Raw genomic sequence first — 25,951 nt, 5'->3', positions numbered from 1 at the left:
ATATAGGCAGGAGAAATGAGAGTTCTGTGCTACAGATCTTACTGTGCAATTTTGATTATCACTCAAGTCTTCAGAGCATTTGTTTCCTAATCTTAAATTAGTTATGTTAATATCTAACCCATAAGTTGCTGGGCAAGCTAAATTAGGGTAGTTGTATAAAACAACTTGCAAAATACCTAGCTTAAAAAAAAATACTCAAGAGATCTTAGTCTTCCCCGAAACTATAAATTAGTCTTGGGATAATGTTAGTGGGAGGGAGGGAGGCTGACTCTGACTTTATTAATGGTTATTTAGGATATTATTTATATTGACATTGAATTATAGAGCATGGGAGATTTAATCACAACTGTGATTATCTGTTTTGGAAGAGCCATGCTTTCGCTGAGATTGACCCTGGGCAGTGTACCTGTGGGTGGAAAGTGGGTTTAATCATTCAAGACATCTTTGTATATAATAAAGGACAGGGTTGCATATGCTGAGAGAAATTTAATTTTGCAGTTGACATTCATCCCTTTATAAACTCAATCTTAATCTTATAAGATATCAAAATGGAATAACAACAGCTTTTTAAAAAGACAACCTTCAAAGCAAAAAAGTAATAATAATGTTGATGCTAATGAGCATTTTGGCATTCCTTTTTCAGTTTGCAGTTGATTTTCACTTTTTTCCAAGTTGGTTGGGTTTCAGTGGGGACTGGAAGGCTGTTATAGGTATTTTGTTTGAATTCCTTTTCCCGCCTCTAGCATCCTTCCTCCTTTGTGTTCCCTCAACACCTGTCCCCATAAACCACCTGGGATTTCCCTTCCAGTCACTAGCAGGTAAGGCAGTAAGATTGAAGCCAGAAATAATGACTTTCCATTGTCACACTGGGGAAATGAATGAAACAACAAAATATCATCCAATAAACAATGGCTTGTTAACTGCAAGGGAGGAAGTATCTTCAGCAAGATTCATTAGAAACTCAAACTCATTCTGGAAGTGCCTTCAACCTAGAAAGAATTGGGGGAAATGTTGCCATTTCCAAGAATATGTGAACATTTTCAAGAAATATTATTTGTAACCTACAGGATATAGTGAGAAAGGAGGAAAAAATAGGAGCAAGGGCACTCTGACAGTGCCACGAGAATTCCTATTGCTTGCCCCTTCTGGAGCAGTTAAGTCTCCATCCAGAATATGGACTCCGGCCATCTTTGATGTTCATCATAGAAGTTTTATCTGTGAGGCAAATACTTCAGCATGATAAACAGTGAGATTTCCCAAAGGCAAGGGAGTTATGGCTTCTTAAAATGGAAAGTGTTACGTGTACTTGAGGAAAGCTGGTTAATGAATCTTGCTTGTAAATGTTGCCAAGGTTAAGCGATCCCTATGGTAGAACTTACACACAAACTGTAAGAGCCATGGCGTTGGAGTTCTTCCTCCTTCTTTTCCTTTTTCTTCCCCTTAGGAGTTCTGTGACCATATATAGCCATGGCATCAGCTTATAGTTCGTAGGATTAAAGTTTTCTGTTTAGATTCATAGATGAAAGTCTGGAGTTGAATGTGATTATTCTAAATATTTCTTGATTTCTGGTAGCGAGCTGTCTAATCCTTCCTGCATTAAGAGGGGCTTATCACAATTTTCTTCTCTTTAAAGTACTTGGCTTTTGCAGCCACGCGTTGGAAACGCATTTACATTGCTCTGAATAGACGAAACAATGCTTACAAAGTAAGAAATGGGCAGGACATTGCATCCTGATTTCATGTACGAATATAGCTCTGCGTTTGGTTCTCAGTGTCTGCCCAGGAGACAGACTCAGGACCTCGCTTTGTTGTAAAACTGTGTTGTCTGCCTGCAGGGCTGCTGCTAGGGCAACAGAGGAGCCAGTGATATCACATGCTCAGAATCTGCCTGCCAGGACAGTGTTTGTACAGAGCAGGGTCAACTCTGCATGGAGACAATGTTGCACCCCCCATCCCAAAGAAATATAGTTTAACCTTTCAATCTTTCATGTTCCCTCTTTAAATATATGTGTCTCTGTTTGTTGTATCTCCAGAATCAGATAAAGTCTTATATTGGAAAGAGCTAGGATTTATTGAGCATTTATTATGTGCAAGTTACTATGCACTGTGCTTTGCTTTCATTATCTCTCGTTCAGTCTTCACAAAAACCCTAAGAGACAGAAGGTATTATTTTCACCTTTTCTTTAGGAAATCAGGGAACTGAGGCTTGGTAGAGTTGACATAACACTTTGGTAGACACCAAAGCCCATGTTCAGAAGCATCCGGAACTGCAGGCCACTTTCACAGTCAGGTCCATGATGGTTGACGCGGCTGCCCTGGGACTTTGTCTAACAACCTCTTTTTCTCCCTTATTTTCCCTCCCCAAATGCCATGCTATTTCTAAAGCTGTGATATTGGTATGAAAGACAAAAAGGAAGAAATTTAATTTGAGAATTCTTCTATTTTATCTAAAGCTGTTCACTAGACTGGAAGGAAATGCAAGTCTCTGCACTTGAAATCCAAGTTCTTGTGTGATGACCCTGAAATGACGTAAACTGGGGTCATTCCTGGTGTGGGGCAGAGACCACTAGTATTACACCTCAAAATCCTTGAATCCTGGGCACAGTTTTGCACAAAAATATTCTTTCTGGTTATTGCCCCTTAAAACAAATCTTTCTGAAACTTGGAGGGAAGTGAAGGGGCAGAGAGTCTTAGGTCTCAGAAGTCATTAATCTGCCACATCTCTCCATGCCCTGTTTTCTCAGACAAAGAGCATCACACAAGCTTTTACAATTTTCTCAACTTCTTCAATGAAACTTATGTGGACCTTATAACTGTGGAAGTCTAAGGTTTGGTTTCAGATACTTACTAGTATGCTAAGTAAAAAAACTAAACAAAATCCAGTGAATTGAGAACCATGAGCTTTGGGTGAATTCCTCAATATCCCAAGTTACTTAATTTCTCTGACCTTCAGTTTTAGAGATGGTAATGGTAATGTGGTCTTAATAATCCTATATAATAAAAGGCTAATATGCAAATCGACTGAACGGCAGGACGACTAGTTGCTATGATGCATAGTGACCACCAGGGGGCAGACGCTCAATGCAGGAGCTGCCCTCTGGTGGTCAGTGCACTCCCACAGGGGGAGAGCGCTGCTCAGCCAGAAGCCAGGCTCACAGCAGGCGAGCGCAGTGGCGGTGGCGGGAGCCTCTCCGGCCTCCGTGGCAGCGCTCAGGATGTCCCTGAGGGGAGTCGGCCTAAGCCATCATCAGACATCTCTCGAGGGCTCCCGGACTGCGAGAGGGCACAGGCTGGGCTGAGGGACCCCCCTGAGTGTACGAATTTCATGCACTGGACCTCTAGTACTGTTAACAATATGGTTGTCATAATTCATAAGAACATAGGTGCTTTGTAAATTGTAAAACACTGGATTTGGTAATAATTTCTTGAGATACTGACCAAAGAATATAACAGGGGCTTTCTTTTTTTATTGTAATATACTTATTGACTTAATGTATTTTGTAAACTTAACATATTTTGACATTTATTATTAGTTTAACACACTTTTAGCAAGAAGCTCAAGTCTGTCCGATAAGAATAAGATACCTAAGAAGTACAGTTTTCACCAGGAGGCTGTGTTAGAGAATCTGGAGTATGTTAGGCTGTAAGCAAAGTCACTTTAAAAACAATATTAGGCCAGTGAAGCCAACACACAAGTTTGAGGTGAAATGAAGGGGAAAAGAAAGGAGAGATATATTTGAGAGTGTTTTTGGTACATGAAGTTGGAGAGAGGGTTCTCTGGAGGGAAAGTTGGGAATGTAAATTGATTTCCCAGGGACCTGGTATTCTTTCCTCTGTTTAGCTTCTAGAAAAAAAAATGCCTGTATGCCTAAGAACTCATCAACCTATACTGTGGGTCTAGAGGAAACTCTGAAATGATTGTCACTCCTGCCTGTGCAGTGACTCCATGACAGGCATAGAGAAAAGAAGCCCTTTCTCTTAATTTGTATCCGTAGTATATTTCTGTTGAACCTGTTACCCAGAATTTCTATCCGGAATTTGTAAATGTGCAGCTATTAGTTTGCCACATCTTTCCAGGCCCTGTTTTCTCAGAGCATCACACAAGATTGTACAATTATTTCAACTTCTTCACATCTTTGTGGTCATATTTCATAAATCTTTATCCTGCAAGATATCAAGCTGAAGGGGGAATTTTGAATTATTACTTCGATATTCCTAACCAGTGTTTTGCCTCATTTCTTTTCTTCCTCAGCAGTAGTGAAGTACAATTCATTCCCATGATGTTCAGCTCACAACATTGGCTGCCAGGCTTCACCCACAGATAACTCCCTTAATTGGCTCCAGCCAATGGCTCAACAACGTAACCGGAAAGACATTTAGAAGGGCTGTTAAAGAGCATCCAATGGACTTGCCAGGATTCTGTTTCCTGCTCACCCCATGGCATTGGCGCTGACAGCACAGGCATAAGGACAGGGGCTTTGGGACTGGCTAATCCATGGCCATATAAGCATTACCTAAACGACTGAGATTTGACTGGAGTATAGTAAGACATCCCAAGACAACTGACGGCAGAAAAATAAGACAGGATTCCTAAAATTAGCATGGCGCTCACTACCCATTTTTTTTTTCTTAAAGTAGAGCTGTGGAAGCTCATGCATATTAACAATTAAAAGGTTATGTGCTGGTGCTTCTCTTCCTAACTTAATGCTTGATGTCCTCAGCTGAGGGCTGCCATGCAGTTGTTAGATCCCTGGCATTGTGGAGGTTTTGCAGATGCAAGCGGGAGCAACCCATCTTAGATGATGACTATGTGGAAAGAACAGTAATAATAGAAAAATGTTTCTCAGTTTTAATAAAAGGGAAAGAGAAGCAAAGCCCACGTTTTCCTAATAAAATTCAAAGTCAGAATATCAATATTACGTTAATATAATAGCAATTCCTTGAATTACTGTTATATTAACAAGATAGGGAGGTTTCTGATGCCTTCAAGTTTTAGGTGAGTCAGTGGTGTAACGTGTCTGTGGACAAAGCTAATGTAAGCCTAGACTGCATTTTAACAGGAGCAGGGTATCCACAGCCTGAGATGTACTGGGTTGACCACAGCTTGAGGATTCAATTGCATTTTGGACCTGCATGTTCAGATGTCATTGACACTCTATGGACGTATCTAGATGAGATAGTGGACAATTAGGGTAGAGTGGCATGACTGATAACTCACGCACATTTGCCTTACTTGAGAATGGGTGGGTGGTTTTCAACAGGGTAAAGACTTACTGCCCAGTTTGGTGAATTGTGTCTCCATGGGCAGAAGCCGTTTACCAACATTTATCAGAAATCAGCAGAGCAGGGAGAGAAATGGGGCTGGACTGGTACGTCCAGAAGCCATAGCGTGGAGGCAAGTTAGTAAGGAAAGGGGGTACCATGCATGCAGAGGGCAAAGCAAAGGTCAGAGTTGGATGTGAGAAGAGGTATAGTGTAGAGTCAGAGAAGGTAAGCCAGAGCCAATGCCAGGAAATTTCAGTTTGACTGGAAGACATAAACAAAAGCAGATTCTCAACGTTAGATGCCCAGTGAATAAATGGAACCAGGGATGGGGTGCGGGGGTGCGGGGAGGAAAAGGAGTCCAGAAGTGGCACCCCACAGGTCAGCCCAGGTGAGAGAGTGGGACTGTGGATCCCAGGTGGTGTCCTCTGCTTGATTAAGCAGAGGTGGTCTGAGACTTTGCCATGTGAAAACTGGTCTTTGGGGACCCTCACACTGACAGGCAGCTGAACTTTGTAGAGAGACCTTATGATTCTACCAGTTTGGTTTTGTGAAAAATCCCTGTGAAAGCACCCAGCACCTCCGTAATTCATTTCTCTTTTTTGGACAACTCCACCTTCAAACCCTTAAAAATCAGATGCCAAAGGTTAACCTCAGATGGAATTTCAAAATGTTCAGTGCATGTAACCTAAAACTGGTAGATAAAGCCCATTCAGAGGACATTACATTGGTTAAACTTGTTCATTCCTGTCATTGGGTTGCTGCCACACATTTTAAAAATTCCTCAGTGATGACAAAATATCTCTAAACTATATTTTCATCAACATTATCAAATGCCATTTACACAAAGCAAATATAGCAATACGTGGAAGTAATGTTACGGAGAGATCATAGCTCTCTATGGAGCAGACGTGAAACAGTGGAAAGTATACTGGAATTGGAAGGGACAAAAAAGACCTGTTTTTTTGGCCTGAGTATTCCTACAGGCCATCTAAATGACCTTGAGCAAGTTACATAATCCTCTTTAAGCATGTTGCCTCATATATAAAATAAAAATAATCACATCTGCAGAACAGTGTACTTATAAGGATGAAATTAGAGAATAAACATTACAATTCACATTTATTCTTCACTTTATAATGTCTAAAGCATTTGACATATATTATTACATTTGATCTTCAGAACAGTCTTGGGAAGCAGTTTTCATCATTGTTGGCTTTATCTTCTGATTTTTCTGATGAAACTACTTCCTCCCAGGTCACACATTGACAAAAACTGGGACTCATTTAACATGCCTGACTGGAACATTTATTTTGTGACTGCTATCTGCCAGAACTATTTTAAGAAGCACTAGCAACTGTAGTATTAAAACTAAAAGCCAACATTGATTGATTGCTTACTATAAGTTGCCCTAAGTATGCATGTCTATGAGTCCATTTAACAGTGCCCTTTGGGGCAGGCATGCTTATTATTATCTTCTTCTTACCATGGGGAATGTAGAGGTAAAGGCAGCATATTCATTACCAGGTTTAGGTAGCTTGTAATGTATGGGGGAAGAATGGAAGTCTGATTCTCTGGCTCCACTTTTTATTTTTATTTTTATTTATTGGATCTTTAGAAAGAAAAAGAGAGAAAGAGAGAAATGTCAACTTGTTGCTCCACCCACCTATGCACTCATTGGTTGGTTCTTATATGTGCCTTGCCTGAGGATTGAACCCTCAACCTTGGTGTATGGGGACGATGCTGTAATCAACTGAGCTACCTGGCCAGGGCAACATCTATTTTCTAAGAAATATATAAAGCATTTTGTAGACTCTCAAGTTCAATACAAATGAGTGACATGTTTACGTTATAAATGAAGGTATGGACAGGTCATTTGCTGAACAGGAAACCTGACCACAAATAACCATTGAGAATATGGCCAGTATGGACCAGTCTCCGAACGGTGTCAGGGCTAAAACAATACATGCCATGCAATACAATAATCTCATAAAATAACTCAAGTCCCTTACTTGATATCTTGATTAAAGAGACCCGTGCTCCAGCAATAAACTTAAAATCCCTCTTCTCCCATCTGTTATCGGCACACATCCTGAAACTGCTCCCTTTCTTCTCTCAATAAACAAATTATAAAAAGGATTAAAAAACTGCATCTGTTGCCCCTTCTTATCCTCATCTCCTCATTCTTTCCTCCTAATTGTCCCATAAAAATAACCCTAGAAACAAGCTGAGGGGCAGGGGCCTCTAATAGAGGTAAAAGAAAGCCTGGGTTTGGATCTTTTCTCATTTTTAAATTAATGTTTTCCATTCTATATTTGTAATGAATGGGGGTAGTAGTAAGAGCAGCTGGTACATTTATCTGCTGAACAAAAGTAATCTTAAATGTAACTGAGAATGGAAAATTAAATTGAAACTATTTGGTGGACATACATGTGAATGGAGCAAAACAATTGTTTAGGGAGAAAACAAAAAAAAAAGAGTTATTCAATTTTATTAGATTGTGAGCTTTTTAGGTGGAAAAGCAGTAATATTTTTAGTTCTACTAAATTTTTCTCCTGTTTATTTTACTTACACTTTTAAGGAACCAATAAAGCACTTTATCTCCAAACAAACAAAATAAAATAAATCCCAAAACTTCTTAGTAATTGGACGATTTCAGTGAGTTTGAAATTTGGTAACGTTCATGACCTGAAGCATTAAGAGCTATGTATTTTTCAATTGTTTGGTTTCTCCATGTCCCCATCACTTAATTTATCTATTGGTCATTGAGAAAAATAGTATCAACTTATATATTTTAAGTACTTTATTTACTGTTATTTCTTTTTAAAAATCTGAAAATTATGCTATTCTGAGAACAAATTGTATTATTAGGCACTTTACACTTTCACTCTCTTATTGAGAGCAATAAAAACTGCTCTTATAAGTAAAAATGACTTTAGTGCTGTGGGTTCAGAGATAACAAGCTGAAAAGAATCCAGAGTAGTTTCAATTAATCATTTTTTATATTGTGCTCACATTTCCCCCTCTCCCCCAAACTCACAGCCATACATGTAAACCCCACTCCCCCCAAAAAAAAACCTCCCTTGGAAAATGTCTTGCCCTGTTGAACCGGCGAATAATGTGACTGTCCAGAAGAAATCTACCTTAAAGAAATGAATGTTATGACTCAGAGCCCATACACAAAGCTGCATTTGCTGCACTAGCCACAGCCCTAATAACAACCAACTATAAATAATCTAAGCCAAGCCCGTGCATCATTACCTGCCAGAAAGGTGCAGGTCTAACTAAAGTCTCTTGTGCTGATGGGCTTATTTCCATGCTTTTGTTGTTGTTGTTGTTAATCATCACCTGAGGATATTTCTTCCATTGCTTTTTAGAGAGAGTGGAAATGAGGGAGGGGGAGAGAGAGGCCATGCATTTTTAAAGAAATGTATTGTCCATGGTATAAATAAGTAACTACTTAACAATTGATATGACAGTAAGACATGCTATTTTGAGTTATTGCTTCAGAGTGGTTTGGGATTTAATGGTAATAGCTTTTGTTATTTAATCGTTTACCATGTGTCAGATGTTATGCCCAGTTACTAGTATATCTGTTTTTCATTTTCCAGTGTCCTTTCAAATGGCTTCTAATCTTTTCTCTTACATCCAAATTTATTCTTTGTAAGAAGGCATCACTGTCTAACTCTCTATTATAATTATTATTGAACAATTGCATGTATAACAACTATATTGTTGTAAATTAGTATTTTTAATTTATATTACAAGCCGGGCATTCTACATATTAATTAGGGATGCAGATAAATGTAAGTTTTTACGAATTTCAGGTCAGGGTAATTAAGGTGTTATAAAATCTATAACAATAAAAGCATAATATGCTAATTAGATTGGACGTCCTTCCGGATGTCTTTCCATAGGACCTTCCAGACAAAGCAGGGGCTGTGAGGGAAGCCTGGGTCCTGGGTGCCAGAGGGAAGCCGGCGCCGGCAGTGGGGGGGGGGGGGGGAAGGAAGGCCTACTCTTGCACGAATTTTCTGCATCGGGCCTCTAGTATTTATTATAAAGGGAAATTGGGTCTCATAGAGTTGATAGCCACCATTCTAAGGGAAACTATGAAATTGCTACTAATTTAGAACCAATCCTTGTATCGTTCATTCATTATTTTTTTATAGGTAATAAATTTCCTAAGAAAATATGTAGCAAGTATTGAATGTGAGGAAAAGATTATCAAATTGGACTCGTTCATTTGGGGACAAGAATAATCTCGCTTTGGGATCTCCAAGAACTAGCATGAGGCATTTGAAGAGGTTGTCGTTCCTTCAGATTAGAGAGAGTCATAGAAATGCTGTTGGTTCCTCTGGTATGGAGCTGTTTTTACTTACAGAATTATGCGTCCGGGGAGATAATTGCAATACAGGGAGAAGATGAGCCTGGAACGGATTTGGAACAACTTGAGTAATATTGTTCATGGAGTTGTGGCTTCAACTTAGCAACAGGGACCTACACAAATTTTTAAGCAGGGAAGTGGTACAATCAGGTGTTTATTTTACAAATATAATTATGACACAATGTGGAGGGCTCTTTGGAGATGGGAGCCACCTGGAAGAAAAGATACCAGGGTGTTTGGTTTTTTTTTCAATTTTACAGAGGGGTAATGGGAGTAGATAGGTGGACATGGATTTACAGCATACTTGGAAAAGAAAAATTGATAATCTGGTGTCCGACAGGATGGGCAGGTAAAAGAAGGAAACGTAAGAAAGATCTGGAAGTAAACATGATTCCAAAGTCTCCACCCTGAGGGAATGTCCTTTCATTAAGGTAGAAAACAGGATGTAAGGAGGTCTGTGGGACCTGTTTGGTTAGTTTGGTATGTGAGTCATTAGCTTCCGATACCTTTGGGTCACCCAGATGGAGGTGTTTCAGGATTCCATACCAGTTATCCTTGAAGAGCTGCTTTAACTTACTGCTGCATTAAATTAGAATGAAACTGTGCCCAGTTAGTTGGAGCATTGTCCCATACACCAAAAGGGTATGTGTTCAATTCTCGGTCAGGGCACATACCTACATTGCGGGTTTGATTCCCAATCAAGGCTTGTACTGGAGGCAACTGAGAGATGTTTCTCTCTCACATCGATGTTTCTCTCTCTTGATCTATCTCTTTACTCCTCTCTCTTTTCCGCTCTCTCTAAAAATGAATAAAAATTATTCATTCAAATCGAGTTGGATATTTTTGCTAACAAATAAAGCCCTGATAAAGTGTTTAAAAGAAGGAACCAATTTTCAAAGAAAAAGATAACATGTGTTTCAAAGAATCTTTTCTTGGGTGAATTTCAAGAAAAAGTACTTCTCTTATTGTTTTGTGTTACAAAAACAACAAAAAACAAATGAAAAAATAATTACTCCACTTCCAGTGTATCAGCTTCTAATATTTTCTTTCCAAATGAAATATATTTGACCAAATACCGTTGAATGCCTTTTTTATTTCTTATGTTCTCAAATAAATACTTTGAACCCTTTCCTTACTAACTGCTCCATCCTTTATCCCAGTCCTTTTCTGGTCTTAAAATTTTTTGTCTGAATGCTAATACATTTATAAAGGTTATCAGAGAACATTGTGAAGACTGCTGTCTTAGAGCACTATTTTCATATTGTCTTCTAAAACTCTTAATTTACTGACAACATTTAAGGTGGCATACACAGGTAGTTTTATTCATTCGTTCACTATGTGTCGAGTGCCTACGTTATGCCAGGCATTGCACCAGTTTGTAGAGATGCAGTAATAGGAAAGAGAAATGCAGGATTTGCCCTCCTGGAGATATGAGTCTAGTCGAAGAGACAAACAATTAGGTAAGCAATTATAAAACGGGGTGATAAGTTCTCTGATAGAGTAAGTGTTGGGAATTTTGACAGCGTTACTTCTCATGGTTCCGGAGTGGGCAGGAGCAGTCCTCCCTACCTGTGATGTATGGCCACTCAGCCTATAGGGCATTTGGTCTACTTCCATGATTTCGGTGACTACAGATGATAGCAGTGATCAGAGAAGCATCATGCTGCTCTCAGTCTCTAGGCAGTGAGGCACTTTACAGATCAAACCACCTCATAATGACATCTCGATTGCACTTCAGACCATCTTGATGGGGCACCAGATGGGATCCCTTTGTATCAAATTGCCAGGGAGTGAATATTAAACTTTTTTTATGGTGATGGTAAGACTATTTCTTCATTAAAAAATACAAAACATGATTCCTTTAGGGATTCTACATGACAGTTTGCAAGTACTGAAAGAAATGAAATGTTCACATAAAGGCCCATGTTTGCCCAACAGATTTTCCAAATCAGAGCTCTGAGCCCTCTTACACATCACAGGATCCATTTGTAATTTGACACTTGAAGTAAATGGCACATAGGAAATGCCTGGATGGCTGGTCATAACCACCCAGTTCATTATCTGAACTGTTAGCAAGCACTTAATGCTCAGTGTGCGCAGAAAGTGCCATAATGAGTAAGCCCCATTAGTGAACAAGGGTCTCCTGAATGCACTGTTAACACCCTACTGTGATGGTTTCTGCTGCTGGGAAATCTTCAACTTACTAAGCCCCTTGCTTCACCTCTTTCTTCCCTGCTCTGTCTGATGCCATCCGAGATAAATAACAGCTTCCTGCCAGTGGAGGGTTCAAGGCCCCTGATAAATGTGCTCTTCGCATGGAATGAGATGCACACAAGACCCCAGACTCTTTTGTACACGTTTTGTTCTGACTCCCCAAATGTCTGCCTCGGTATTTAGCCTTGAATGATTTCTTAGATTCACAAGGGGGTGCCCTGGCAAGCCATCACATTTTGTAACTCAAGGAGAGGGTGCTGGACCAAGGACGAAAACAGACTTTGCCCTAATCCTGGAGAGATCTTCGTAAAAACGAGGGTCCCTAGTGGTTAAAAGTTTAATATTGCCCCGGCCAGCAGGGTTCAGTGGTTGAGCACCAACCTATGAACCAGGAGGTCACAGTTCGATTCCCAGTCGGGTCACATGACCGGGTTGTGGGCTCCATCCCCAGTGTGGGGCATGCAGAAGGCAGCTGATCAATGGTTCTCTCTCATCATTGATGTTTCTATCTTTCCCTCCCTCTTCCTTCCTCTCTGAAATCATTTTAGAGAAAAGTGTGATACGGACTTGTGAGGTGGGTTTCTTGGGTTTAATACCTTTGTAACTGTGACTTGGGGCAAGTGACTGAACCTCTTTGTGCCTCCATTTCCCAGTCTCTAAAATGAGAAAAACAATAATACCTGCCCCACACGGTTGCTAAAAAAGAAGCATAAATAAGATCATACAAGTGAAAGGTATACAATAGTGTCTGGCACCAAGTAAGTATTTGGAAATGTTGACTATTCTTATTATTCAGTGTAGTGTAGGATAGCCATCAGCCATTGATGAAAGCTCTTACATACCTATTAACCACAACCTATAAGCTATCTCTGATTTCTTTTTAATTCCAATGTTGATACCATTGCTTGAGTCATATATAACAGGATTGAAATGTGGTTTTACATTTTATGAGTTATATAACTTTTATTCATTCATTCTACCTAATTTTTAGAGCATTTAGTATATATTAAGTAGTAATTGGACATTAGGGATACAGCAGAGAACAAAATCAAAATGGCCTCTGCCTTCATTGGGCATCATTCATTTTTTCAAAATGCATTTGAACCTCATTTCACTCATCTTTAAAATGGGATAATAAATTGACCATATCAGGTTCTTAGGAGGATTGATTGAGATAAACATATAAAGCTTTGGGCACATGCTAGCAGGCATAAATAAATGTTATTTCCTTCTCCCCAAAATAATCCTGTCACAGTCTCTTGCACTTAGTCAATGTTCATTAACTGCTGATTTAAGTTCAACTCTGGTTAAAAGATATTTAATGTTCTAACCAGAATGCAATTTCTTGACATGCTATCAGAACCTGGCTTTTAATGGCGCCCATTATAAAACAAAAGCAGCCTCAGCGTTGTCTGCTATGTAAAGCACACCTCGTTTTTGACTTTGTCCTCCCATCGCACTGAATTCAGACCTCTAGTATAGGATTTCTGATGTTACAGCTTATGTTTCTGCCCTGTGGAGGGTATCAATATCTGATTCACTCCTAGGTCCTCTTGATGTTTCCCTCCTAATTATGTCTCAAACCTCTCTACTCATCTCAGTACTTTCTGACCCTAAACCGAGCTGGTATGAAGCTTTTTGCCTGGTCTATTTGCAGTCTGTTCCTAGCTCATTTTCTACATCCTCTCCAGCTGCCGTTTGATATGTCCTCTACCCAGAAGCTGGCATGATCCCATCATTTCTCTCCTTAAAGCCTTCCAGTGCTTCCCATTGTGCTCGGGATAAAAACTCTTATCCAGGATTAAAAGGCTCTGCCTGGATACACTGGCACTGTTCAATGACAGTATAAAGTGAGCTGTGTGCGTAGCTTTAACGTTTCTAGTAGTCATCTTAAAAAGTTCTAACATATATTAAATTGATTTTACGACCACTCTTTAATTTGTCGTTGACCTGATATAACCAAAGCATTACCATTTCAGCGTGTAATTGATATGCACAATTATTGAGATGTTTTGCATTTTTTTCAGGCTGTGAAACTTGGCATTTACAGGCCTTTTCATTTCTATCTAGCTACACGTGTGCTGGACACTCCCTCCCCACTGTGAGCTCCACGCATTCCCTTCTTTATGGCTGGTCCCAACATGCTAGGCACATTGGCCTTCCTTCAGTTCCTCCTCACCACTGTGCTCTCTCCCGTTCTAAAGCTTTTACATATTTTGTTCCATCCCAGCCATTTCCATCCAGTCACCCAGTACTCTCTCACTGACCTCTTTTCAAAAAGTGTGTGTTTTTATTGATTTCAGAGAGGAAGGGAGAGGGAGAGAGAGATAGAAATATCAGTGATGAGAGAGAATCATTGATTGGATGCCTCTTGCATGCTCCCCCACTGGAGAATGAGCCTGAAATCCGGGCATGTGCCCTGACTGGGAATCAAACCAAATGGGACCGAATCGAACCGTGACTTCCCGGTTCATAGGTCAACCACTGAGCCATAAAATAAAGAGAATAAATAGGATAAGATTTCAAGCTCAGGATTTTCCTCCTCCAAATCCCTTATCCTTTCCTTGATGTTGCAGTGAAAAAGAAAATCAAAATCTGGGAAATTTCTGATACATGAATTGACTTTGATGTTTCCGAGTATCTAAAACTATTAGCTATATGCTTTAGCTATCAGCATGTCTATGAAGACATGCTGTTAATGGGATTGCAGATAAGTCTGCAGCCATAATTTTTAGTATATATTTAAATGTAGGCACCATGTGGTAGGCTTTTAAAAAAATCCTCTGCCTAGGCCGAAACCGGTTTGGCTCAGTGGATAGAGCATCGGCCTGCGGACTCAAGGGTCCCAGGTTCGATTCCGGTCAAGGGCATGTACCTTGGTTGCGGGCACATCCCCAGTAGGGGGTGTGCAAGAGGCAGCTGATCGATGTTTCTCTCTCATCGATGTTTCTAACTCTCTATCCCTCTCTCTTCCTCTCTGTAAAAAATCAATAAAAAAAAATATAAAAAAAAGAAAAAAAAAGAAAAAAATCCTCTGCCTAAATTTTAATTTCTTTAAGTATATAGATTTGAAGCATGGTGTCAGAACCTCAGTAGTTATTGAACTTGCTTGAATGAGTAATGAATGAATGGGTAGGTGATGGACGGATGAATGCTTTCCCCAGCCTTCCCCTAGTTTCCTCATTCATAACAGGGATCAGAGTTCCGTCCTTTTTTTTCTTCTTTTTTTTTCTTCATATATTTTGTTGGCATTCACTGAGGAAAAATAATTTTGTGATGGATTCCTTTTATTCCCTTTTATACAAACACATCAGGATAAAATCACAGGTAACAGAGAGGAACCATGCAACTAAAAACATCTGTCTTTCTAGTAGCTGAAGTCTCCCTACAGTCAGGGGCGAAGGAAAGGCGGGGAGAGGAGCCATCAACTGGAGTTTCCTTAAGAACAACGATACGGGCCAAAGGAACGCCACATAGGCTGTGGGGCTTGGGTCTAGTTCATTAACATTCAGGGATGTAGCTGCCATTTTATATGCTGGTTATTAATAGGAAGAGGTTGCTTCTACACTGAGCATAGAAATATTGCTATTTACATCCTTTCTTTAAATACTCTGAAATATCTTTCAGAATGTCATTTCAAGGTATGGGGGGGGCAGATATAAAAATATGTAAAAACACATTTTCTTAGATATAGCAGGAATTCTCTCTTTTATATGCTTCCTTGCCCAACATACCTACATTCATAAAAATTCTCTTTGCAGTGTTCTGCAGGTGTAAGCGGCAGGTTGACTGGTGAGTTGTAATTATACCCAAAATACTTGGGGAGCGCCCTTGTTTACAATAGGGCAAGGTTGTGGGTGACAAGAAGCAGAGAAGACATGGCAGGTGCCTTTTGTCACGTTTTTATAATTAGGGATTGAGGAGATGTAAGGCTTGTGTTTCTGTAATTAAACTAGAAATGTGACTGCTCTTCTCTGACACTGATTTGTCCCCACGTTGACAAGGCATGTGATGGTGGAAGCAGAGAGCTGGCAGCCTGGGAAGGCAGGCAGCTTCCCACAGAGGAGAGTGTCCCCAGCTGCATCTTAGTCTGGCCTTGCCTTTGGACCTTTCTCTGTACAGATTGAGCTTGAGACCAGCATCAAATTACTGTAACACTGTCCAGACTACTTAGGGAGGTAAACTTGAAAATGTCTTCATAATTCAAAAATCCTATCTAATAAAGACAGAATATGCAAATTGACCGTAACTCCGTGACAAAGATGGCGGCGCCCACAGCCAATAAGGAGGGAATATGCAAATTGATGCAACAAGGCAAGAGCGGAAGGGGGCGCTGGGCCAGAGTGAAGGCGGTGCCGCAGCCAGGGGAAGGAAGGCCTATTCTTGCACGAATCTTCGTGCATCGGGCCTCTAGTACTTATATATTTAAGAGGTATTATACAATTTGTATTTCAGACATCATAAATGCATTCTTGGGTCTCTTAAGAAACTTAGAAAGGTTGAACTAGGGTTTATGTGAGCTTTGAAAACAAGAATTGTTTTTTCATACCTTGATTCACTCAATCAGTCATAAATCTGAGCACTTCCTGTGTGGCAGCCACTACCATGGATGCTGAGGAGCTAGAGACTTGGAGGAGAGGCCGGCATGCAGCAGTATAGGAGACTTGGAGGAGAGGCCAGCATGCTGCAGAAGGAGCTGATGGGAGTAGGTGCGGTGAAGGGGACACAGTTCAGACTGAGGTGAGGTGAAGCTCTGTCAGCCTTCCTGGAGGGGGAGGCATCTGTGCTATACCTGTGAGGAGTATGGCAGAGCATTCACAATAAACAGCATGTGCACACCCATGAATGACTTTGTACCTCTAGCTTTCGGCAGAGTGCCTGGCATTTTGGAAGCTTAGCACATGTTTATGACTGAAGGAGTGAAGGGGCCAAGCAAAGCACCAAGCTTTTCCAGCAAATCCCACATCAGGACTTTGTAGAACTTGATGACATTTTAATAATTTAGTGACATTGACAGATCAGAATCTCTGCTGTAATAATATGTCATAAAAATGCCAGGAAAAGCAAATGCCAAAGAAAGAGAATGATTTGGACCACCTGTGCGTTTGTACTGACTGAGAAACTCGCCAGTGGATCGGGGGACAGGTGTGTGTTGCATTGTGTGTGCCACAAGTTAAAGGGAGGCTGGATTCTGACCGACTTGGCCACTTGGCCACAGGGTAAACTGCTACCCAGACAGCCAAGCCCATGACAATCAGTAAGAAGAGGGCAGGTCCTACAGGTGATTCGTGTCAAGGTTTCATGATATCATGTGAGAGGAAACCCTTGATCTTCCTTAGAATATTTCTCATTATAGAAGTGTGGACTTCTTCACCCTTCCAATGGTGTCCATGGGTTGAACCAAAGGAGCCATTTGCTGCCATTGGGCTGTCTTCTGTGGCACCCCCACCCCACCGTATAGGTCAGAGGAAGTGAGAACCTAAGTGACTTTGCAGAGGAGCCCACTTGGGAGATGAGCCCCGAGAAGCCCTGTGACAGAGAACACACCATGTGTTGTCAGAATTCAGACTCACCTGATCACGCAGCGAGAGGCTGTTTTTCTACACCACCATTGTCCAGCATTAACAAGAACTAGACCCTTGGTTTATTTTTGTTTTTCTGGGAAGAGGATTCTGCAACCAAATTATGCTGGGAGACATTGGTTACTTTAAGTCATGCCTATTTTTCAAGGCTTTGAGAGAACTTGCAGTAAAAAAGCTTGCTTAGCCCTAGCCGGTTGGCTCAGTGGATAGAGCGTCAGCCTGCGGACTGAAGGGTCCTGGGTTCAATTCTGGTCAAGGGCATGTACCTCAGTTGCAGGCTCCTGGCCCTGGTTGGGGGCCTGGGGGAGGCAGCCAATCAATGTCTCTCTCACATTGTTGTTTCTGTCTCTCCCTCTCCCTTCTACTCTCTTTTTAAATCAATGGAAAAAATATCCTCGGGTGAGGATTAAAAAATAAAATATAACAAACAAACATACATAAATAAATAAACAAACTTTCTTATTTATTTATTTGTTTGTTTATTTATCTTAGCCTTGCCCATGTGGCTCAGTGGTTGAGCGTCGACCTATGAACCAGGAAGTTGCGGTCTCAATCCCCAATGGGGGGCATGCAGGAGGCAGCTGATCAATGGTTCTCTCTCACCACTGATGTTTCTGTCTCTCTCCCTCTCCCTTCCTCTCTGAAATCACTAAAAATATATTTAAAAAAAAACAACAACTACAATACAAAACTAATATAGTGCTATATGTCAATTATATCTCAATGAAAACAAAACAGGAGCAACAATAAATAAGTACAACACTTTTATATAATGAGTTGTGTCTATAAATGTAGTTCTATAAACCACAGCGATGGTCAGATGTGAGAAGGTTTTTAAAAAATACTTCTTCCCTTTTCTCCCTCCCTTCTTTGCTCTGTTTCTCGCTCTCTTAAGACTCACACAACTTACAGAAGTGTGAATACTACATTTTAGAAAAGGGAGGAGTCACATCATCCAGGCAAGATCCCCAAATTACGGAATAAGCAGTCCCTCCTTACTGTCTATGCTCTGGAGAGTCACAGTCACACACTTCATTCAGCTTCTGCCAAACCAGGAACTGAAGACTGACTGTGGGGAGCACAGAGTCTTTGCTCTTTTGATACAGATGTCACCTCCGTCCCCACTCAGGTCTAGAACATGTATAAGCAGCATGGCTTTCAATTGAGCAGATGAATGGGCTGGCCCCGGGTGGTGACTTGAAGGTAAAGAAACAGCATCTTTGGATTACGGAATGCCTCCTGCCAAATACAGGAGTTTAAGGGAGAATACAAATGGCCCTTAAATATGTGATAAACTCACTCACAATAATGTAAAATCAAACTTCACTGAGAAACTCTCATTCATAAGACAAGCAAAAATCCAGCAGTTTGACATTACACTCTGGCAAAGCTGGAAGAAAACAAGTACTCTCCTGCATTTTTAGAGGGATTACAAAGTGGTGTAACCTTTGTGGAGGGAGATCTGGAAATAATGAACAGAATTAAAGATGCATTTGTCCTTTGACCCAGCAGCCCCGTTACTGGGACTCTGTCCTAGGAAAACATCCGCACAGAAATGAAATGACTTACATATAAAGTTTTTCAATGTTGGTGGTGTTTGTCATTGTGCAACCACTCACTATCTGTGTGCTGTGTCAGTAAAATGACCATTACTAAGTGTCTACTTCCCTTTCCCTTTTTGGAGTCAGAAAGAGGGTCGGGGGCTGTGAGGAAGTAGCTCCTATTATGATTGATGTCTCTCTCCCCTATGAGGGCTATACGTCTGTTGAAAGGTGTACAGGTTGCAGAGTGGCAACTGTAATGGTGCCATTTACCCCCTCAGGGACCAATGAGAGAAATGAAAATGGAACTAAAGTTTCCAAATGGATAAGTAGAAGGAGACTTTGGGGAAGGAAGTAGGAGGATGTGTGGACAGTATTGAGGGAGAAGGTACTATACTATCTGTAGGTTGTACTTCTTTAGTTCTCAGGCCTAGAATTATAACCTGCCCAAAGTGACGACAGCTAGGGATCCCTCTCATTGTTCACAGTTCCAGAGAATGTCTTACTCATTATATTAAAACGCTGGACTCTGTGTGTTAGGAATGTTATGACGGGACATGAGAGGAGGGAGGTTGGGGTGGAAATTGTTTAATAATGGGTGAGGGCCACTTTCCTTAATGAAGAGTCAACAGGACTTGGAGAGCCGGTGAGGAACACGTCAGGGTCACAGATGAGGCCAAGTTTTCATGGTAAAATGGCCAGGAGAAGGATGGGGGTCACAAGGAAAGGATCTAGGAGGAGGATTGCTTTCTTTGCTTCATCTTCTTTTTTAGCTGTCAAGGGTTGGTCCCCAAGGAGACTCAGAGATACAGCTATATGACAGCTAGCACATATTTGAGGAAGGGAGGACTTAGGGAGGCAGAGAACTGTTTCCTGGAAAAATTCTCATCAAAAAAGAATTTTAATCTAAAACTGAAAAGGATGTACCCCCTTTTCTCCCAAATACTTTTGTAATGGATGATAGAAAGTTATCGATGAACCAGGAGTAAGTCAGAGGTTGAACACAAAAGCATTGCTTTGAGGTCTCCACCCCTTCAGGAAGCCAAAGATAAGGGCTTAAAAATAAGGTGTAGTGTGAACCTTCTGTAAATGGGCTTCACACCCTGCCTGCTTTAACATCCTCCCCTTCCCTGGCTTCTCATAGATACACCAGATAAGCCACAAAGACTTGGAAGGCTCTTACTTGGTGTAGAAGTGACTGGAATTTGGGACTAGCTCTGGATCCAGCAGTTAAACATGAATGCTTATTCTTTTAAAAACTTGGAATCCTGGTATTAATTTAAAGCAACACTCTACTTTTTAAAGCAGTCAAATTGTATGAAAAATTCACTTTCTTCCTGAGTAAAATGTGACCACATAAGTCATATTTTCAAAAGTTCCTGGAGTAGCCCAAATCTTGAAGACTTAAATCTCATGTATACATAAAAGTCACCTTAAAAAGTCACTTAAGCTATTCTTTGTCTATAAGCCAAAATTACATCCAGATTTTTAAAGACCAAAATTGTGTGTTTTAGTCTTCGTAATCTCCAAGAAGTTAAATCCCACACTCATTTTTGATAATGAGTTCTGATGACTCATAAGCATCTCTGAATTCCCAATGATTATAGAAAGAGAATTCACTAGCCTTTGGATAAGCAATAAAAATGTCCATCCCGGGTAAAAGAATAGCATGGGGAAGTGTACGGTAACCATTTGAGACATTCATTGCAATCTAATACTCCCCAATAAACATAATGGATTATTATTAGCTTTGGAGACTGTTATTACAAAGATAATAATCTTAATTTTCAGGGCTAAATTTAGCTTCTGCTACTTCAATTCCCTAATTGAGTTTGCTCTTAAATTGAATTCTTCAGGGGATGCATTGGCTCCAAACTCCAATAAAAGTGCTGATTTCTTCTCTTAATTTTTGTGAATAAATTAAATTTTATGAACAAATTAAAAAGAAAAAACAAACAAGTAAACTAGACAAATACTTATCTATATATATCTAAAGAAATAACTCATCCAAATGGCTAGGTAGAATTATTAGTTAGATTGACATAAGCAGTGTTCATTTTTTTAAAATATATTTTTATTGATTTTAGAGAGGAAGGGAGAGGGAGAGATAGAAACATCAATGATGAGAAAGAATCATCTATAGGCTGCCTTCTACATGCCCCCCACCGGGGATCGAGCCCGCAACACAGGCATGTGCCCTTAACCGGAATCGAACCTGGGACCCTTCAGTCTGCAGGCCCATGCTCTATCCACTGAGCCAAACCAGCTAGGGCAGCAGTGTTCATTTTTAAAGTCTTTCCTATTGTCCTTACAATGGCTTTTTGCTTCTTTGGAATAAGACCTGAATCCTTTGTGGACACACACATGCCTATTTTGTGTGATGTGGGAGAGATTTCCTCTGAAAACCCCATAATTTGTATTTGCTGTACATCACCTTAGGGTCATAGGGCAGCCCCTGGGATTTGTTGGTTAGATCTTTCATTTGGGTAACTTCCACAACCTCAAACACCCAGGCAAGTGAACCCAGAAACTGTGATACAAGGAGCTCCTCACCAGCTCCATCAAAGCTACCCCCATCCTGCCTGTCTTTCTTCAATTTAACGACCAAGGGGCAGGATATAGTGTATCCAGGAATTTTTTTGTGAGGGCTTGGTCTGTCCTGGGTGGGAACTGACGGATATGTAGTTACTCCGGCTTGTAGCTGAATACTCTCTATTCAGTTGGCCAATCTACTGAGACCTTGCCAATCACGAAGAACAGACATTGGAACTGAAGATGAAGGCACTGAAGATATCAGTATGTCAGGGGTTGCCCAGGAATCGCCGCGGAAGGAGAAGCGCTGTATTCTTCTCTCTTTTAGAACTCCTCATTGCAAACACTGTCTCCATATTCTCCATCACCTGTGCTGACTCTTCACCAGAGACAGGGAAGTGGGTGAGGAGCCAGAGAGATGAGAGAGTCAGGGGGCATGTATCATCTCTACATCATCTCCAGGGCACATTTCAAATCTGAGAGCTTGGATGTCTACCCTGTACTGAAATAAAAAGTCAGACTCAGTCTCTGCCTTACAAAGTAGGTAAGACATGGCTTCTAGCATAAATACCTAACATACAAATGTTATAAAATATGATACAAAGTGCAGTCGAGGCATTTTCAGACAAAATCCAGTTATAATGCTTTGCCTGTGATTCTCTGAATGTTCTCAGTGCTTTACATATTACTTGGAAGAATAATCCTGTGCATTCTGAACAACAGAAAAAGGACACAGCTATGAGGTGGGCCTGCATTTGCTTTTCAGCTCTGTCACATGAGAGCCTCCGGCTGTATGACAGGTCACCTACCACTTGAAGCCCCGATTTCATCAACTCTGATATGGCAGCATTAATAATATCTTTTTACAGAAATACTATGAGCATTAGAGATCATTATATACAGTGCTTACTAGAGAGTCTGGCTCATTATAGGTCCTTACAAAATGATAGTTTATAATTATTACCCAAAGATTAGCTTTTGTGCCTTTATAATTTATAACATCTTCCAGTTTTATACAGTAAGATGTATTATGCTTAAAATCATTGTATCTACAGGAGATGTATTTTATTTCCAATTTATATAGAGCCATAGTGCAGCCTTCCCCGTGCCTCCAAGACCACCCCAGCCATGGCTCAGCCTGATGCCTCTGCTGAAAGTGTCTACTGCAGATGGAGCACATGCTAAGAAAATGCCTTCTAGCTGTGTGATGTGTTTCTTGGGCAGATTTTTTTTTTAAGTTAGTCCTGTTTAAACCTGGGACAAAAGCTTTTTATGGGATGCACTGATTTGATATTTAAAACATCTGAAAAAATGGGTTCTTTGATGGATGAGAGAGCTGATATTTTCCTTGATGCATCACAGTGATGGGTCCTCCCTGACAGTTACCAGGACCCTCACATGTAGAACTGGGAGGAGCCAACACACGAAGCTGAGCCCTCCTTTTTTACAGAAGAGGTTTATATGCCTTTAGAGACATGGAATGGCTTGTTCCTCAGATTCCAGCTGATGGGGATGCAGTTGGAACTCAGAACCCATCCACCTTCAGCCTCATTTCTGATCTCGGCGCTGTCTTCCATCCCTTCAGCCCTTTCTAACTCCCAACCGACTGCCCTTCAGTAAATGTGTAAGCGCTGGAGCCCATACAGTGCATTTTTTAAAACTTTAGATTACAGTGAAAAAATGATAATTCAAACTGAATGAGCCTTCTTAGACAAAAAGAATGTATGGACGATAAGCCATTGTTTTATTTCATTTCCTTATCTTTGATATTAGTGATGTGGTTGAATTTAAGGTGAACATATATAGGCTTTAGCATTAGAGAAGTCTTCCTATCACAGTCTCTAGTTTGATGCATACAGAAAAGAAGACGTGGGAAACAGAAAATGAAATAAGTGTTTCTCCATCTCTTAACCTTCTTGTATGTGGGCTGATTACTCAGGGAGTAAAGGCCAGCCTGAAACTGAGTGGAGCACAGATGCCGGCTGAAATATGCTCAGATTATTGCTCAACTTAAAATTATTCCAAACTTGAAAGATCATTGAGCTCCGAGACTTTTTTCCCCACCCCTTCGTTTATCCTCTGTAAATGTTGGTGCCTTTAGACAAGAGGCAGACAAAACAGTCCAGGCGTACAGGCCATTCTTCTCTGCTTGGCACTCAGACTTTCCTCTCTCTGCCTTCCTGTGTCCTGCATTCCACTTTGGGGACTGCCCTCAAAAGGCTAGACTTGTAAATGTGACTATGGTAAGAGCTCTGGTGGAAGGGAATAGAACATGGACAGAAGCTTGCTCTTTCCCAGAGAGGATCACGGTAACTCTGCTGGCTGGTGGGGGTCCCGGGAGGAGTGCTGCTGGACCACAGAGCAGGGCTTGTTACAACACTGAGGGCTGGGCCCTGCTCCCAGAGAGTCTCACTCCTTTGGGGCAGAGCCCCAGAATTTCTATTTCTAACAAGTTCCCGGGGATGCCAATTCACTTCAACATGGAGTACAGTGCGTTTTCTCACGATAAGGCAAGAAGCCGCCCATCTCAGCTTGAGCAAAAGAACAACATGGGAAAGAGCAGGCCTAGCCATCTTGTCACTCACTCCACCAATTACTTACTGTTCTCAAAACGGTGCTATTGAAACGACCCTGAGTGTAGCGATGGATAGCCAGGCTTCCTGAGAAATGAACCAATTCAAGGTCTTAAGCCAACTCTTGTTAATTCTGCAGAGTACAGGAAAATTGGAGGTTTTCAAAATGCAGATTTCCTGGTCGTTGTAAAGAATATTGGCTCTGAGTTGGAGATATTCAGACACAGATCACTTCATTTATTTGTTTTATTCATTAACTAACAACTCTAAGAATAAATTCCTGGCCTAGTCCCTCTCAGAGTTGAAAGGAATCATCTTCCATGTTCTTTTTTTTTTTTAAATATATTTTATTGATTTTTTACAGAGAGGAAGAGAGAGGGATAGAGAGTTATAAACATCGATGAGAGAGAAACATCGATCAGCTGCCTCCTGCACACCCCCTCCTGGGGATGTGCCCGCAACCAAGGTACATGCCCTTGACCGGAATCGAACCTGGGATCTTTCAGTCCACAGGCCGACGCTCTATCCACTGAGCCAAACCGGTTTTGGCTCTTCCATGTTCTTAACTGTATGGCTTTTTTCTCTCTGAAATTCTCCTTGGGCAATGTGGCTCCCAGGAACTTCTGATTGCTTTTCTACATAGCTAAAATATAAATATGTTTTCTTTCCCCTGACACTCCAACTCCCAATGCAGATACATGAAATAAATAGAATTTATGAAGCACCTTTTAATATTTCTCGAGCATATTTATTTTTAGATATATGTGTTGTTATTGATAAGGTAGGGGTATAGTGATTCTTTTTTAAAAAAAATATTTTTTATTGATTTCAGAGAGGAGGGGAGAGGGAGAGAGAGATGAAAACATCAATGGTGAGAGAGAATCATTGATCGGCTGCCTCCTGCACACACCCCACTGGGGATCGAGCCCGCAGCACAGGTGGGAATCAAACTGTGACCTCTTGTCTCATAGATCGAAGCTCAACCACTGAGCCATGCCAGTTGGGCCCTTTTTCAAGCATGTGGTAAAAGGTAAGAGATCTGAGAAAAGTAGTAGGACCCAAAGATAAGGCTATTTGTCATGCATTCACTGGGACCAAAGGAAACTGTTACATGTACTCTTTCCTATCATCACTGTGAATCGTTAAGCATGCACCACACAACAAAGATAGTGTTTTGGCTCTGGAGTAGCAGGCAGGATAGGAAAAGCTTTGCATTCTAAGCGTGGGCTACACAAACTGAATCAGTTATAAAATTTGAAAACCCTTGGCGTGTAACATCTTGCCCCCTGTTCAAAACAAACAGACAAAACACGGAAGGTAACTCGCAGAGCTCCCAACAGTTTGCTCATCCTGACCTGTGCTGATTGGTTCATTGCACGGGTGTTAGGGCAAGAGAGACTGAGTGGGGAAGCATGTATACAGACTCTGGGATCATACATGCCTATTACTGTGCTCCGTGCTCAGTGTTGAGTATTAGGGTCAGATTCTCAGCATCACAGCAGTTTGTGAATCCAGGTCCTGCTAGGTACATGACCTAAGGCCAATTCGGAACATGAGCTTCCCGATAGGTCCAACCTCAAGATAGTAAATGTGTGTACATTGGGCTAGATTGGCCAAGACCAAGGCCACGAGGAGACCTAAAGTTTTGTGATTTTTTTTTCTCACATTTAAATATTGCCTCATAAGATTGCTTATTCTCTACAGATGCTTTTTGAGTGCATTTCCCCCAGATGTTTTCCTCTCTAATAGTTTATATTGAAATAAATAGTGGATCTGGGAGTCTTACTCAAAGTTGAACTTCCCAGAGCCAAACCACTATGGTATGTTTGCAATGCACACCTGGGGTGATCTGGACATTTT

At 40.9% G+C, this 25,951-nt stretch overlaps 1 protein-coding gene across 7 annotated transcripts in view; it reads left to right on the top strand.

The window, feature by feature from the left end:
* Positions 1 to 25,951, top strand: part of SLC8A1 (solute carrier family 8 member A1) — a 354,154-nt gene that overhangs the window by 121,000 nt on the left and 207,203 nt on the right. The gene's annotated exons all lie outside the window — the stretch shown is intronic.

The sequence above is a fragment of the Cnephaeus nilssonii genome (genome assembly GCF_951640355.1).
Source record: "Cnephaeus nilssonii genome assembly, chromosome: 15".
Classification (NCBI taxonomy): Eukaryota; Metazoa; Chordata; class Mammalia; order Chiroptera; family Vespertilionidae; genus Cnephaeus; species Cnephaeus nilssonii.
Note: the sequence above shows the minus strand (reverse complement) of the source record. Positions and strands in the feature narration are given on the sequence as shown.